Source organism: Alosa sapidissima, chromosome 6, assembly GCF_018492685.1.
Source record: "Alosa sapidissima isolate fAloSap1 chromosome 6, fAloSap1.pri, whole genome shotgun sequence".
Lineage (NCBI taxonomy): Eukaryota > Metazoa > Chordata > Actinopteri > Clupeiformes > Clupeidae > Alosa > Alosa sapidissima.
In genome coordinates, this window is record NC_055962.1 from 2,406,493 (window position 1) to 2,424,735 (window position 18,243).

Genomic DNA, 18,243 nt, shown 5'->3' on the forward strand with positions numbered 1-18,243 from the left:
GAGACGACTAGCTGTTATTAAATCAGGCAAATTTGTTTAAAACTCTTGCATTTAAGTTGAGTGATCATCACAATTCCGATATTTTCCAAGACTCAAAAGGGCCTGTTCCAAGGAACACACGTGGGGAAACTGAACAGTCCAACCAGTAGACTATGATAAACTAGCCTAGGCTACTTTGTTTACAATATTTCCGGGCTTCAACCAGAGCTGATAGCTGAAGCAGCCGGAGACAGAAAGAGGTAGAGCTGTAATAGAAATAGTACCTAGGCTATAATATGCATGGTGTGTACTGTGCTGTCATGCATATCAGAAATTCAGTATATTCTCATTTTATATCAGTAGTTTATATCAACATCATATTGTCATAATATACTGTATTAATATCATATAATATTGTATATTATTATATACATTATGTGTATTATGTATATTCAGTGTTCTAATCAGGGCTTTGACTTTTGCCCAAAAATCATAGTCGAAGTTTGTTTGTTTATTAATATTAATATTCAAATATATTCAAATATTTATTAATACTATTTTGACCATTAAATGTCTTCAGTAAGCCCTATATTGGTATCAAACATAAGTTGTATGTTCTGTCCACCAGGGGGCAATGTATCAGTCACTGTTATCTCGTCAGTCTATCAAGCACAGCAACAGACTCTGAACAGGATGGTAGACTACCAAGCAAGCACTTAGGCAAAGTCTTTGACAGTCTATGGCAAGATCTGAATGTAAATAGATAATTCAAGCCTTCAAGCCAACTGATAAAGAGAGGTAACCTATGTGGTAAGACGTGCAAAGTGCCTGTAGCCTACTTGTTTGGAACATGCTGATGTTAGGCTCATTTGCAAGGTCCTCAACTCCTGACAACTTTCAAAGTAGGCTACTCGACAGGTTTGTCTATGATAGTATGGTGCTTTGTTTCCATTTCCATATGGTGTTTTAGTTTTGATGGTTTCATGCTCTCATGTGCCAGTAATGAACTGCACACCACACACTGTGGTTTCTGCTCTTTTTTTGTCCTCAACAAAAGTGAAAGCATTCTTGGTCACTCATTCATGGTCATTTTGCCATATTCTGCCATGACCTGTCACAAACATTGAACATTGTCAATGTCCATGGCAACGACTGGCATACAAATAAAGTCAGTGTTTCCCATACATTTACTTATTTGTGGCGGCCCACCACAATATAAACATTGACCACCACACAATGATTTTCCAGGTTGTACTAAATTGTGCTTAAATTTGGTTAGCATCATAACCATGCTGTGCTAATTTGTTAAAAACTGTTGTATTCAAGTTAATTCTGCAAACCAACCACCACAAATGGAATTCAATTCTGTGGGAAATACTGAAAGTCTATCAAAGTAAAGGTCTGACATTAGATTTAAGGGTAGGATTTTTTTTTCACCCAGAATGTTTCCGCGACACGCTTACACCACACTACAGTATACTAATGGAAATGCAGATAAGCTTACTATGCTAAGATTAGTATGTAATGTTTTTTAACAGTTTACTTAATGAGCTTCTAACAAACGTAGGTTGATAGAATATTTTATGTTTTGGCCCTTCAGTTGAGTTCAAAATAAAATGGACACAATGATATAACAAATACTTGATTTTTCTTTTTCAAGTTAGTCGTTTAGATTAAGATTAGTCATTAGAAAATTAGTTGTTAGTTGTTATATGTGTGCCTCCTGCATATCTTAAGGTGGAAACTCTGCATTCCAGATCATGAGCAGGTTGTGAGTTATCAGAGCAGCTTAGGGGTCTAGTATATCCTGCGTCAGCATTCTGTACGGTGTTGGCTAAGTGTGCTAGTGGGGTGGACGTTTTGAGCAATGGCCGAGATTGTGTTGTGCTTGCTGCTGGGCTCAGCAAAATAATATAGCTATGAGTTACGGAGCACCGTGATCAAGTGGGACATGCAAGAACACTGGAGTGTGTTGCGCTTGCTTGGCGCAGAGGCGGCCATGCATGCATTGCACGAGCCATGAGAACGATGGGTGTCGGGGCTCAGTGGAGCCCTTGCAGCATTTCTCAGAGCTCAGTGGAGCTGTTGCTGCATGGGTCTCAGGGCTCAGCAGAGCTGTTGCCGCGAGGGTCTCCGGACTCAGCGGAGCTCTTGCTGTATGGATCTTGGGGCTCAGCGGAGCCGTTGTTGCATGGGCCCTAAAGCTTGGTGGAGCTGCTGCTGCATGGGCCTTTGGACTCAGCAGAGCCATTTGCATGGGTCCTGGAGCTCAGGGGAGCTGTTGCTGCATGGGTCCTGGGGCTTAGTGGAGCCGTTGCACGATACAACATACAATACAGTATACATGATGGGCAGATAAGGCATGCATAGAAGAAATGATGAGTAGGTAGATGGAATGAAATGGCACGAAATGATAGGCATGAAATATGTGAGCAGGCAGATGGAATGGAATGTTGTTCCATGACACTGATGGGTGCCCAAGCTGATGGGGGTGGGTTGGTGGGGAGTAGCGATGTGGTCTCTACCGAAGCAGGCTGGAAACCGGAGACATCTAAGATTGCCTGTTGGTTGTGGGAGAAGGCAAGCTTAGATAAGTGGGGCAGTGATGTTCCGGAAATGAGATGAGGAGGGGAAAGGGGAGGGAGGGAGCAGTCGATACCAAGACTGACTGAAGGGGGAGAGCCTGAGACTGTGTCCCGACTGGAGGTGATGGAAGGGGAAAGGAAAGAGGCGGGGGTGGGAGTAGCAACGAGGTCGCTACCGAAACTGACTTTGAACTGCCACGACCTTGGACTGAGGGCTGAAAATGCTGCGCACATTTTTGGGTAGGCTGCGGCCTTAGCTCCTGCAGCCGTGGAGGTAAACCTTTTCATGCCCGTGCCGAACAGTCCATTTTTGGTGTTGGATGACCTCCTTACACAAAAAACCTTATTTATACCAAACCTATATACCATCAGGATAAAATTGAATTTCATTCACATAAAAATGAATTTTCATCATATTTTTCGAGTGTATGACATGTTCAGCAAATTGTGGGCTATTTAACAAAAAAGACTGAATTGGAATATCAATAACTTAACCTTTCAAAGTTATGATAAATTTAGTGATCAGTGTAAAAAAATGGTTTAGATTTATTTGGTCCATAAGAATAAACCATTTATTTTTATAAGAAAATGCTACAGTCAATAAGAATGATGTAGAAACAAACATGTACCTTACCAGTAATACAGTACAGGAAGTAAGTATACTGTATATTTATTGAAGATCAATACATTTGATTCAACAGATACAACTTCCTTATTTAAATCAGTATAAAATGAAAATTATATACATATATAAAATGTATTATTATTTATGAAAAGCTAGGAATACAATCAACTTCAACATCACTCAAAAATCTATGTGTTGTAAACATTTGAAAGTGGATTACATAGAACAAGCCTGTTAAGAATAAACACACACATACACTCAAACTCACACCCACACACACAGAGGAGGATAGGGAAGGGTGGGGTGGGGAACCTGAAGTTTGAACACAGAAGAGCCATGACTCATTACGAAACGCATCCCCTTCTGCAGAATGCCAAATCTGACAGCAATTTTGTTTACCTACCGCTACACTCCGGACCATACAAGCTACTTTAGTGTTATTATGTAATTTTTTTTTATAACAAAGCCAACAATATACCTGCTGTACAGGAATATGTACTTGATGAAAAGACGACAGAGAAGTAGTTGGAGCAGCTGAATGCGAGGCTGAAATTTCGACGGAAATGCCTGTCAGCTGTTGTGATAGATTTTCTCCAAAGTCTTTCTGGCTGTAGCTACCAACCCTTAACCTGACTCTCGCCAGATGAATTTCGTTCTGCCTAGCTAGGCGGAGCTAAGCGGAACGAAATTCATCTGGCGAGAGTCAGGTTAACCAAACCTAGGTTCAACACCAGATTCTGCATTGCCAAACTTGAAATAATAAGAAACTACTGACAACAGCAATGTCAATGGAGAAAAAGTACACAATATGTATAGCATTTGGTCAACTCTCCCTGATCGCTGCAGAGACTTGGTTCCCCACTAGCAATGGATATTAGGGAGGGAAGTGAAGCCCCATGTCAATAATCAATCTCAGAAAACTGTGAAACTCTTCTGGGGTCTCTTCGCACCATGTCCCTGCACTGTGTGTTTGCATACGACAGCCTACTAAGCACAACCTCCCACCCGTTCCGGTTCGAAAAACCACATATGCCTGGGACAATAACGTGAGTAAAAAACGACATAAGTCTATTTCACACAGTGTTTTAGTGGCAGTCTGCACCATCCTACACACGCCACCTAAATATACCTTCTTCCTCCATCCTCTCATGGTCTTCAACATTGTGAGCGCAAGCTCATCAGCAGTCAGCCATCTCTTCAGGCCTGCAAGGTCTGTGTAGGTCTTGTCATCCTCCATCTGAAACAACAGTACAATCATACAAATGTAATACCTTTATTAATTAAAAAAAACTATAGATGCGTGCGTGTGTGCACATACATACACAAGAAGATGTAGCCTAAACTATTGAAGCATTCTGAGTAACTCAAAAATATTTAGAAGTATGAAAAGTAATTTTATTGCACATGGGTTTAGCTACCCTAAATCTGATTGCCTGGCTGGCATCAATATAAAGACAGATTACATTTCACCTAGTAACTACTGTAACTGCTGTTTTCACATTATGTGTTCTATAACTACATATTTAGAGGAGTAGAATAGCTATCAAGTCATGCCATCTTAGAAAATGTTGAGACAAGCATGTCTGTTGTTTGTCATCTAGAAGTTAGCAAGCTAAAATAGTTCACTACAAACTGCCTAGCAAGGTAACAACCCGAGGAAAGGCAATATGTTAACCCTTAAAACCCGATTGATGCAAAGTGCGTCAAAAAACACACCCTTTCTTCTATGTTACATTACTTCGGAACTGTTCATCGCAGCGAGATAAAACCTTTATTGCGTGACAGAGCAGAAGTGGGGCTTTCCAACGAGACTACACAGTTGTCTGTACGATCAAGTATGAAAATAAAAAAAAAAATCATGAAATTAAATCAAATTGCATCATATTTATGGTCTATACTTCTCTGCGTTCACCTGCACACCCATTACTCTCGTTTGAATTACTCGCGAACCCGTGATCGCATAGATATGGCAAGCATATCAGATGAAAGAGGAGACACAGGGCTATCCATTGGTATCATTTTTATCGATCCTTATGGCTTATAAAAACAGACGAAGTGACTGCAAAATAATAACGTCATGTAGCTACACAAACCAACGCTGCACACCCATTACTCTCGTTTGAATTACTCGCGGACCCGTGATCGGATAAATATGCCACTCATGTCATGACACAGAGCTATACCAGGTACATCCTTCTGGGTTATAAAACAGACGAAGTGACAGCAAAATAATAACTTCATATAGCTGGACTTACCCCACGTTTTTGTCTGTTTTTGTGGCAAAGCATGTTTATAATCCAACGCTATCGTGTGTTTCTCTATGACAAAGCATGTTTATAATCCGGTTTTGAGCAAGCAAGCTTTTCCTAGCAAATTCCTGCATGGCATCCAATTCAAGGCTCACATTGCATCCCAATTTGTTCAACAAAGAATCACCTTTTTTGCCTTTACTTTGTTCATGGCAATGCAGTAAAAAGTTGAATCATTATGAGCACCTACACCATAGGCACACGCAGGCTATCACGCAAACTTGGGTCAAGTCAGGTCAGATCAGTTCGTGTCACAGATATGGAGCGCAGAAAGGTAATTTTTCATCACTAAATAAAAAATGGCATTTATTTCCGTAAAATCACACACCATTTTTATAATACGCTTTTTATATTTTAATTCTTAAAAAATCAAAATAAAATCAATGCTAGTGCTAATACATGAAATGATGGCAGATCTGGATAGCCTAGACTCTGCTGAAAAACAATATATAATATGTATGTGTGGCACTTACAATGACCAGAATAAATCCTTATGAATAAAGGTAGTGAAAATGCCCTAAAAACAGCTTAGGGTTCTAAGGGTTAATTACATTTCTGACAGAATCTGTGATTTCACATCTTGTTTTCTACAACTACATATTGAGAGAAGTAAACATATCGCTCATGGGGGGAACAAGATGGCGTCGTAGAGTGAACATCGCTGAAAGCAAGCTCCAGTGGCATCTATCAATATAGACTTAAATTATTCATGTACGTGCGGTAAAAGTATGCATTTTTGAACAGGAGGTACTCTAACATGAGCCTAGACGGTTATTTCTTGCAAACTTCAGACAGTATGAAGAAAACAACGAAAAAAACATTGAAGCCCAGTTCTCCATCAAACCCTGACGATAGCGGTGAGCTAACAGAGGCTGGCACAAATGCAATGGATCCGAGACTTATTCAAGCTTTGGATAAGATAACTGATAACCTCACTAAAGTTATTGACACCAAAGTTGCCACGGTCTTAGAAGCCATTAAAGATCAGATCTCACAGCTACAAGCTGTTGCCACGCGTGTAGATGAAGCTGAAAAGCGAATTGCTGATGTTGAAGTTGTGGCTACATCATCGGAAGCTAAGATTGCCTTTCTTGAGAAGCAAGTGCGTGACATGCGGGAACATATTGATTATCTGGACAACCGAGGTCGCAGGTGTAATGTACGTGTGATTGGCTTACCGGAGAACGCAGAAGGGCCAGATCCTGTGAAATTCTTAGAAAAATGGGTTCCTGAATATCTTCAGATGACCACGAAGGACGGCCGATTGAAACTTGACCGGGCTCATAGATCCCTGGCACCGAAGCCCGGCCCAAACCAGCGTCCAAGACCATTTGATACTAAGGGTTTCACAACTTTCGGGATAAACAGCGTGCCATGGAGGCTGCACGTCGGCTTGGCTCTCGCGAATCCGAACAAGACCACACACCCAGGGAACCAAAAGTCTCCTTCTTCAACGATTACTCGGCCGAATTAGTTCGAAGGCGTAAAGCATTTGATGATGCCAAGATCCGACTAAAGAAGATGAACGTGGATTATGCTTTGCTCTACCCGGCTACTCTAAGGGTGACGGTGGATGGAAAGCAGAAAAGGGTTGATTCACCAGAAGACGCCGAATTGCTGGTACAGTCATTAGAACAAGGTCGCAAAGGTACAGAGTGACATGGCCCGGACTCAGATCCTGATAAGTTTCATGTGGTATGTGAACTCCTGTTTGATTGCTATGCAGATGCATATCCTTTTTGTGCAGCACACAATAGCCGCTGTGAGTAGGCTGAAGTGTATGTTTTTTGTTGTTGTTTTAGCTAGTTACCACCACAAAGTGTTGTGGTTTAATGATAGGTCTACTGTTTAGTATGGAGGATGGGATGGCAAGCTCTTTTAGCTTGCTTTGGAAGAAGTTAAGATTTCCCTGCAGGTTAAGTGGCAGGGACAAGCCCCTTAAGCTCTTGGGCTTCATGTGTTTTTTTTCTGTATTATAGTTCTTGTTCACACTACTACTTTTATTTTGTTTTTGTTTTTTGGCTCAGTGTGTACATGTATGGTGTCATGTCTTTGGGATTCATGTCAAGATGCTCCTTCTGTATAAAAGGTAAATTTAGGCAGTATGTCATGTGATAAACTACGTCTATGTACATGGAATATAAGAGGGGTCCATAATCCTGTTAAAAAGAGAAAAGTGCTATCATTTTTGAAAAAAGAACATATTGACATAGCTCTTTTGCAAGAAACACATTTGGATGACGCAGAACATTTGAAATTGCAAAAAGAAGGTTTTAATCAGGTGTTCTTTTCCTCATTCACCTCAAGTAGCAGAGGAGTGGCTATACTAGTGAGAAGAAATTTGCCATTTTCAATACTGGACTGTATTATTATTATTATTATTATTATTATTATTATTATTATTATTATATGTAAAGAGTTAGGTCTTGCTGATGTTTGGAGAACGATTTATCCCGCAGATAAAGCATACACAGTAGAATTGATTATTTTTTCTTGTCAGGGCTTTCTCTGCTCTGAGTTTTTGCCTGCTCTATTGGCAGTATTTTAATTTCTGACCATGCCAATGTCATACTGGACCGCACCCTCAAAGGGGTAAACAGTGGAGTTAAATATTGGAGATTGAATATATCTATTCTGAAAGATAGTACTTTTTCTACTTATTTTACTACTGAATTCAGAGACTTTCTTTCCATTAACACTCAATCCACAGATAACTCTGCCCTATTGTGGGAAACTGCTAAAGCATATGCTAGAGGGCTGATCATTTCTTTCTCAGCCAGTAAAAAAAGGCAAAAAAGAGAAAAGCAAAACATTTTAATGGGTGAGCTTAAAGCTAAAGAAAGCGCATATGTCCAGTCCCCATCTCCCACTATTCTGAAAGAAATATCTGCAGTCAGAACGACCCTAGATAATTTCTTAACACAAGATGAGGAGCTCAAAATTAGATTTGTTAAGCAGAAATTCTACGAACACGGAGACAAGCCTGGGAGATACCTAGCATACCTTACAAAAAACAGGGCAGAGTCACAAATTATTACAGCCCTTTGTGACACGCAGTGCAACCGTATATATGATAACAAGCTTATAAATGACACATTTAAGGTGTTCTATCATAATCTCTATACATCTGAACAGCCAAGTGATGCGTATGTGTTAATGGATAGGTTCTTTGCCCAACTCAGCTTGCCCACTATACCATGTTGCGTTTTGTGTCCACTCTGGTGTCTACGGGGCTCCCGTAACACAGTAGAGATCGCTACTCCTGTAGGTGTGGGTGCGCTCGTCTTCGGACTGTGAGGATTTCACAGGGTAAAAGAGGAGGTGTGCGTTTTGTGACTACTCTGGTGTCCAAAGGGATTCCCTTTAACACAGTTGAGATCGCTACTCCTGTTGGTGTTCGTCTTCGGACTGTGATAATATCACAGGGTAAAAGAGGAAGTATCTTTCAGCGTGTGTGTCTGGTGCGGGGGCCCCTTTTCGACGGGTTTAGGCTGTACAAGAGGATTGACTTGATGGAGAGTCTCTAATTTGGGGTTTAGGGGCTAAGGAAAATAGACCACTTCAGAGTCTCTCTCTATCGCTTAGTCTCTATTCCCTGTTCCCTTCGACTTGTACTTCAATATGTGGTTAATTTCACTAAAAGAGGAAGAAATTCAGAGCTGTATTTGCCATAGTTGTTTGTCATCAAAATCTGAGAAAGGGTAAAAACTCACTACAGACATTCGTCTGTCTGTCTAGATCGGAGGGAAAATCAACTACCCTATTCTTTTGGGAGCTTTGTCAAATTGAAATTAAGGCTCTTTTTAAATGACAGTTCTTGTAACATATAAGAACTTCAATTGACCACAACGGATCTATAACAATTTAGATTCTATCTATAAATACACTTGTATTTATCAGGCAGATTTCCGTATCCTCGCTTGGGTGTGTGATGTGCATTTAGACCACAACGGGTCCTAGACTTTAGCTTCACAAACAATTTGTTGCGCCAAATAAATTTGCTAACAAAGCCTTTTTGTTTTTTTGTCTGCCCTGGACCATAGGACTTTCCTTCCCAAATGCCTGGCTGAGTTCGCTACTCCTGTGTATGTCAGTGCAGTATGTTTTTTGCCCATATACAATGTCTTAGAAAGTACCCCTCAAACGGACGCCTTACTTACCCGGAGCAAAGTCAAATAAGGCATCCGGGGTTCTCAGCAACACAGGAAAGGCAGAAAAATACGAAAAAAACGCTAGACGGTCTTTTTACAAACTCCTAATCAAAGGTTAGGATTTTGACTTTTATTAAATACAAACAAAACATATAAAAGGAATGAAAACTGTCTAAGTCTAAAGGCTAAATGCTTGGTCCAAAGAAAAATGAAAAGGAAAAAGAAGAACCCTGATGAAGGGGCCGTTCTCTTTTTATACCCCTCTCGGTCAGGCAGGACATGTCCTAGTTTGGTATTATATCTCATCATGAAATATTGGTTCTGCTTTTTTGTTTTGCTTAGTTGCCAGTCAGCTTTTTGTTTTGCTGAAAAACAGTTTCTTACAGCTGGTACATTATGTTCTTACATTCTGCCTTTACATTTTGTTCAAAGCACATCTCATTTAGCATAACACACTTTAATTCTAACAAAAACTTTTTATATCTAAGCAAACACATTTTATGTAAATATTAGCAAAACAGTTTTATAAGCAAACTTTCTTATATGTTCAAGAAAAACACTCTTTAAATTTAAGCAAAATCATAACAGGTTATTCTAGCAAAAACAATTTATGCTTTTAATTACGAAAACACACTTCAATTTTAAGCTTCTAAGTTTTTAAACATTATAAGTCTAACTTGTTTCACACTGGTTGTCTATCATTATCTTGCCGCATTTGCACATTTTTATTTGTTTTAGAGCAAGCTGGATTTAAGCAGTAATATGACTAAAAATATTTTAATAGCAAATTATGATTCTCATTATTAATTATTATCACATCTTCATTTGTATAGTCACGCTACAACCAGCAGATAATAAACTTGTTCTCAGCTCCCCTATTTCTAGCGAAGAGGTGGCCAACGCGATAAGGAACCTACACCTAGAGAATTTTACAAAGAGTTTTCAGGCCTATTAGTAGATCCTCTAGTCAGAATGTTTAATGATGCATTCTCAAATAATGAGTTACCCCGGACTCTGAGAGAAGCAAATATCTCTGTCCTTCTTAAAAAGAGTAAATGCCCAGAGTCTTGTGCATCCTACAGGCCCATTTCCCTTCTTAATGTAGACCGGAAGATATTGGCAAAAAATTTATCCACACGCCTTGAAGGCGTCTTGCCTAAAATTATTAGAGGATCAAACTGGTTTCATAAAGAGACGTAATTCTTTTAATAATGTTAGGCGGCTTCTAAATATTATTCAGGTTTTCCAGCAAGCTCAGGTCGATGGTCTAGTGCTTTCTCTGGATGCAGAGAAGGCCTTTGACCAAGTGAATGGTCATACCTGTTCTACTGTTTGGCTAAATTTGGCTTAGGGGAGGATTATATTAGATGGGTCAAGGTCCTCTATAGTTATCGTCAAGCTGCCATTATGGCAAATGGGGTTAGATCAGACAGCTTCCCAGTACATAGAGGAACAAGGCAAGGATGCCCCTTATCTCCCCTCTTATTTGCCATGGTTATTGAACCATTGGCACAGGCCATTAGAGCAGCCCCCTCTAAACAAGGCTTGCAAGTTGATGGGATACATCATAAGATAAGCCTTTATGCAGATGATGTCCTAATTTATATTTCAAGTCCTGATACATTTGTACCTGCGTTACTTAAAGGGAACACGCCACCCAATGTCAGTAGTAATATATGTTATTACCTTAACTTTCACAAGTTGAGTCATACCTCTCCTGTGTGGGTACGTGCACTCAAACGCTCTGGTGCACGGCGCGAATGTGTTAGCATGTTGCTATGCTAGCGGGCTTTGATGTAGCCAGCCGTAGAAGTAATCAAAAACATCCACGTTTTCCCGACTTAAATACAGTTGCACGAGTAGTTGATAGAAATGTCTACGGCCACACAACATGAAACGTGGCGATTTTCCAAGCGAATAAACAGGAGAACTACAATGTGTGGCGCAATAGCACTTCCTTTAATGTTATTGATTTGTTTAGCAAATTTTCTGGTTACAAAATTAACTTGACAAAATCAGAGGCCATGCCGATTGGGAGTTTAAAGTCAATACCTAAAGCACTGCCCTTTTTCCCCTTTAAGTGGTCTCCACTAGGCTTTACCTATGTAGGTATATTTATAACCTCTACATTTAACCTCTACAAATATATAAAGCTAATTTTGTTCCCTTATTTGAGAAAGTGAGACAAGATTTGCAGCGCTGGAATTCTCTGCCCGTCTCCTGGCTACAGGGTTCCCGCGGATCCTTAAAAAGTCTTAAAAAGTATTAAATACAACTTTCGGTTTTTAAGGCCTAAAAAAGTCTTAAATTGACTGGAATGTCTTGAATTTTCGAAAAGGAGGTATTACATTTGTGTATGGGACTGCCAGCGAGTCCGAGAGAGCAAGTGAAATGTCTCCATCCGGTTTCGTGTAATTGTGGCTCTAAAGGCTACTGAAGGAAGTGTAGTGGTTGCAGAGTGAAGATGTTTTTCACAGGTGTCGTTAAAGGTGTGAAAATGGTAAGAATATGTAAAAATATGCCTTACGTTTCGTGTTGTAGCCGAGGGCTGAGAGATACGTAGGTAGCCTATGCAAGCGATAGAGCCTGAGAAGGAGCTGGTAAGCCAGTTAGCGATAGGGTGGCCTACGTTCGGATTTGGGCCGGACAGTTTAAAAGACCTGTCTAGTGCAGCCTCAAGCCGGACGCTCAATTGTCCTCCTTTTTGGAGTTGCGCTGGGCTTCTAGAATCTTTGCTCGGACGCAGCATCGTTTCACAAATTATGGACGCGAAGACTGCTGGTCAAATTATGCGCGGTGCTTCTGTCACTCGTCTGATCATTTGCTGCGCAATTTATGAAGGAACCGCAGGCCGACAGAGGAAATACACATTAAGTTGATCTGTTGCATCTCTAGCGTGTTTTGCTGGCCTAGCCTCAGTAAATGATCACTGAAGTCTGTCATAGCAGCGCCACCGTTTAAACATATGACCTACTGAACACAGAAATACTGGAGACTTACTGTGGCTATTCGTAAGAAGTAGCCTAAATATCCGACAATTGCTAGTGTCAGCTAATGAGAATGTGAATAATAATAATAATAATAATAATATAATACTCAAGGTCACTTTACAAAGTCAACACAAACAAAGCAAGTAAAAAAAAAAGGGCATTTGCGATGAGTCAAGCGGTGGTTGAAGGTAAAAAGTGTTCCTGAAACATAAAGGTCTTGAGGTGAGCTTTGAAGAAAGGAAAGGAGGGACAGTCACGGAGGGATTGAGGGAGGGAATTCCAGAGCTTAGGGGTCATGGCGCTGAAAGACCTGCCACCTAGGGTAGAGAGTCTGGTGTGGGGGACAGAGAGGAGATTTTGATTAGAGAATCTGAGGGAGCGAGAAGGAGTGTAAGAGATCAGAAGGTCACAGAGGTAAGGAGGAGCAAGGAGGGCTTTAAAAGTGAGTAGTAGAATTTTGAATTTGATTCGGGATGGAACCGGTAACCAGTGAAGCTGAGAAAGAATAGGGGTGATGTGTGCAGATCTCTTGGTATGAGTGATTAGTCTGGCTGCAGAGTTCTGAATATATTGTAGTCTTTAAAGTGATTTAGTGGGGAGGCCAATGAATAGGGAGTTGCAGTAGTCTAGGCAGGATGTAATGAAGGAGTGAACCAGGGTCTGTGCATCAGTGGTAGAAAGGAAGGGGCGAAGGCGAGCAATGTTCCGGAGGTGAAAGAATGCAGTTTTAGTGAGGGATTTAATGTGGGGGTCAAAACTGAGTGAGGAGTCAAGCAGTATGCCAAGGTTTCTGACAACAGGAGCGGATTTGACAATTGTACCATCAATGTTCAGACTGAGACTATGAGATTTGGACAGTTGAGGTTTGGAGCTGATGAGAAGGATTTCGGTTTTATCTGTGTTGAGATTTAGAAAGTTATCTTGCATCCATAGCTTTAAATCAGAAAGGCAGTTAGTGAGTGAACTGGAAAGAGGGTCAGTGAGGGAGGATGTAATGAGATATAATTGGATGCCATCGGCATAGCAATGTAATTGAAGGCCATGTCTACTGATGACTTGGCCAAGGGGCAGGATATAAGGAAGAGGAGGGACCCAAGAACAGAACCCTGGGGGACACCACGAGTGACAGGGGATGTGGCAGACTTGTGTGGACAAAAGTTACAAACTGTTGTCTGTTGGAGAGGTAGGACAGAAACCAGTGGAGGGCTATGTCTGAGATACCAAGAGCTGACAGTCGGGAGATGAGAACATTGTGGTTTACAGTGTCAAATGCAGCGCTTAAGTCGAGGAGGATGAGAATGGTTAATGAGCCGTTATCAACAGACAGGAGATCATTTAATACTCGCAGGAGTGCAGTCTCTGTGCTGTGATGTGTACGGAAACCAGATTGGAAGTGCTCATTGATTGTCAGTGAGAAAGGAGTGAAGTTGTGAAGCAACCACTCTTTCCAGTACTTTGGCCAGAAAGGGGAAGTTTGAAATAGGACGGTAGTTGGAGAGAGAAGTGGGATCAGAGTCAGGCTTCTTTAAAATAGGGGTAACTGCAGCAGTTTTCAGAGCAGGGGGAACAACACCAGAGGCTAGAGTCAACTAGTAAGTTACAGCCACTGGTTCACAGATAGCTGTGGTGCATGCCTTAAGTAGGGGGGTGGGGGCAGGGTCAGGCTGACAGGAGGAGGGGTTAGATTTAGTGATAATATTTGTAAGGGCAGTAAGGGCATCAATAGGTGTAAAGTGGGTAAGTTTAGGGCCCAGCAGAGGAGAATACCGTAAAACTTCAAATAATCGCCGAGTCCCTAAGAGACGCCTGTCTCTTTTAAACGCTCGGCGTGGCTACAGGTTTGGGTTAAAGGCCGGTCTCCAGTAGAGGCCTGGTCTGTTTTTTAGTTTCGGGTTGTATTTAATCTTCTAAAACCCGTCAGATCGTCTGTTTAAAGATTCGCAATGACACGAAACCATTACAACAGAGACGCTAAAGGAACTCGGACTACTCCGGCCTGCAACAACACCGGACTCGCCTGCTACTCCTCCCCCGGAAAGAAAGCGTCGGAAGCGGTGTGCGAGGAAGCAGAAGAGGGGCAAGCGCGGAGGCGTCCGGGCCAGGCTAGCGGCCAGCCCAACTCGCCCAGCCATACCATCCATTCTCCTGGCAAATGTACAATCACTGGACAACAAAATGGATCACATACGACTGCTGAGATCAACGAACCGGACAGTAAGTAACTGCTGTGTGCTCGTCTTCACTGAGACTTGGTTAAATGACAACATTCCGGACTCTGCTGTACAACTGGAGCAGCTAGCATGCTATCGAGCAGACAGGGCCATTGTAAAGGGAGGTAAATCACGAGGAGGAGGAATCTGTGTTTACATCCGTGACGAATGGTGCCGGGACACTGTAGTAGTATGCAAACACTGCTCACCACTGGCAGAGTTTATGATCATAAAGTGCCGTCCTTTTTACCTGCCAAGGGAAATTACTGCGATTCTGCTAGTCGCAGTATACATCCCGCCTACCAACAACAACAGCGATAAGAACGCGGCTCTTAGTGAACTGTACCAACAGACGGCACACCCACACTGGAGATTTTAACCATGCTGATCTTAAAACTGTACTTCCAAAGCTACACCAGCATGTTGATTTTCCAACAAGAGGAGATAACATCCTGGACCTGGTCTACACTACACACAAAGGAGCATACAAAGCCACCCCCCTCCCCCACATTGGACTTTCAGACCATATCACTGTTATGCTAATGCCCGCATACAGACAAAGGGTAAAAGCGAACAAACCGGTTCGTAAGCAGGTAAAAGTGTGGCCTGAGGGAGCCTCCGATGCTCTTCAAGACTGCTTTGACACAACAGACTGGGAAATGTTTAAGCAGGCAGCCACTTACAACAACCAGACAGACATAGAGGAGTATACAGACACTGTAACCTCTTACATCACCAAGTGCATCGATGATGTGACCCACACAAAAGACATCATCACTCGGGCTAACTGGAAGCCATGGCTGACAGGGGATGTCCTCAGGCTGCTGAGGGCCAGAGACAAAGCCTACAGAGCTGGGGATGAAGCTGGCATGAGAACAGCGAGAGCCAACCTGTCCCGTGGCATCAAGGAAGCAAAAAAGGAATACACTCACAAGATGACCACCCACTTCAAAGACAGCAGGAACGCACAAAGCCTATGGCAGGGCATTCAGGCCCTCACGGACTACAAGCCCGCGCCACAGAGCTGTGAGAGCAACATCCCTCTGCTCAACAACCTGAACCGCTTCTTTGCTCGCTTTGAAGCACAAAACAGCACCTGCCCACAGAAGACCCATCCCCCTCTACATGAGCAGCCCCTGTGCCTCTCTGCCGACAGCGTGAAGAGGACACTTGCTGCTATCAACACCCGTAAGGCAACAGGTCCAGACAACATCCCAGGTCGTGCGCTGAAGGACTGCGCAGGGGAGCTTAAGGATGTCTTCACAGACATCTTTAACACTTCCCTGAAGCAAGCCATCGTCCCATCATGTTTCAAAGCTGCCACCATCATACCTGTGCCGAAGAAAACTGCTCCATCCTGCTTCAATGACTACCGCCCTGTGGCACTGACACCCATCATCATGAAGTGCTTTGAGCGGCTTGTCATGTCACATATCAAAGCCATTTTCCCCCCCACCCTGGACCCCTTCCAGTTTGCATACCGAGCCAAACGGTCGACAGAGGATGCAATCTGCCACCCAGCCCTCACCCACCTGGAAAAAAGAGACTCATATGTGAGATTGCTGTTTATAGACTTCAGTTCTGCATTCAACACCATAATACCACAACAACTCATCTGCAAACTTGACAAACTGGGACTCAGTACCTACCTCTGCAACTGGCTACTGGACTTCCTCTGTCAGAGGCCTCAAGTAGTACGTGTTGGCAACAATACCTCAAGCAGCATCACACTGAGCACAGGGGCCCCCCAAGGCTGCGTGCTCAGTCCGCTGCTCTTCACCCTGCTGACGCATGACTGCACTGCAACCTACAGCAACAATCACATAGTGAAATTTGCTGACAACACAACTCTGGTGGGTCTCATCACCAAGGGCGACGAGACTCAATACAGGTTGGAGGTCGACCATCTGACCACGTGGTGCAGGGACAACAACCTCCTGCTGAACGTCAGCAAGACCAAAGAGATTGTTGTTGACTTCCGGAGAGGTCACACCCAACACCTGCCACTGACCATCGACGGTGCTGTGGTGGAGAGAGCGAGCAGCACCAAATTCCTGGGGGTGCACATCAGTGAAGACCTCTCCTAGACCACCAACACTGCATCACTGGCGAAGAGAGCTCAGCGCCGCCTGTACTTCCTGCGGAAACTCAGGCGAGCAAGTGCTCCACCAGCCATCATGACCACATTCTACCGAGGCACCATTGAGAGCATCCTCTCCAGCTGTATCGCTGTGTGGGGCGGAAGCTGCACTGAATACAACAGGAAAGCCCTGCAGCGCATAGTGAACACAGCTGGAAGGATTATTGGTGCTTCACTCCCCTCCCTGAAGGACATTTACACCACCCACCTCACCCGCAAGGCGAGCAAAATTGTGAGTGATGCAAGTCACCCCGCTCACAATCTATTTGATCTACTGCCCTCTGGGAAGAGGTACAGAAGCCTGCGCTCCCGCACTACCAGACTCACCAACAGCTTCATACACCAAGCTGTAAGGATGCTGAACTCTCTCCCTCCTCTCCCCCCTCCACCCTCAGCTACATAACATCCTGGACATTGGACCCACAATGGCCGCCTGCACTACTCCACTTGCACACTTGTACTTGTACACCTTGCAACTTGTTGTTGTTGTCCTGAAAACACAACACTTCTGCTGCTCTTACATAACTTGCACCACTATGCCACTTTCTTTCTTACTTAGGTCAAACAGAACTACCCCAGCCTTTTATTGGCCTGATTTTGCACTAGTATTTTATTGACTGTCTATGCACAATTTCAACCAAATTTTGCTGCTCTTATTTTTTGATTATATGTGCCCTCTTATTTACTTATTTACTTACTTTTTTGTTTACTTGAATGTTATGTTTGTCTGTGGACTTAAATTGGTAAAATATGTCTTGTCTTCACCGTGGGATAGTGAGAAACGTAATTTCGATCTCTTTGTATGTCTGGAACATGTGAAGAAATTGACAATAAAGCTGACTTTGACTTTGACTTTGAGTTACAGAAAGGAGGTTACAGCAGTGTGAATTAGATGTTGCACGTCGTTACAAGCCGTTGCAAACCATTCACATGTCTGGTCACAGTTGCAAGGTTGCATCAAGTTGCTGCTCATCTCGTTGCGAATCTTGGGTGTTATTTGGGCTTAAGTATGGCGCAGACTGCGCACGTTATGATTAGTTTGACATTGGCATTAAAAGACTGCGGTGGGGAAAAGCTAGAGTTCCAAATTCTATAACTTTTTTTCCCAATATGAACTATGCCTATATGCAGGGCTCTACAGTGCGCCCATTTCACTCGCACATGCGAGTAAAAATTATGCTGTGCGAGTGCAAAAAAATATTTAGGCGCACTGGTGCAAATGACTTCTAACCATGTCAATGTTTGTCTACAAAA

General features: G+C 42.6%; 1 protein-coding gene and 1 long non-coding RNA gene across 4 annotated transcripts in view; both read left to right on the forward strand.

Moving 5' to 3' along the window:
- aig1 (androgen-induced 1 (H. sapiens)) overlaps positions 1–18,243 on the forward strand; it is a 107,895-nt gene that overhangs the window by 6,198 nt on the left and 83,454 nt on the right. The window lies entirely within an intron of this gene.
- LOC121711438 lies at positions 12,878–14,351 on the forward strand. The gene is made up of 3 exons (XR_006032325.1): positions 12,878–12,968; positions 13,867–13,872; positions 14,103–14,351. It is a non-coding gene; the product is annotated as an uncharacterized LOC121711438 (long non-coding RNA).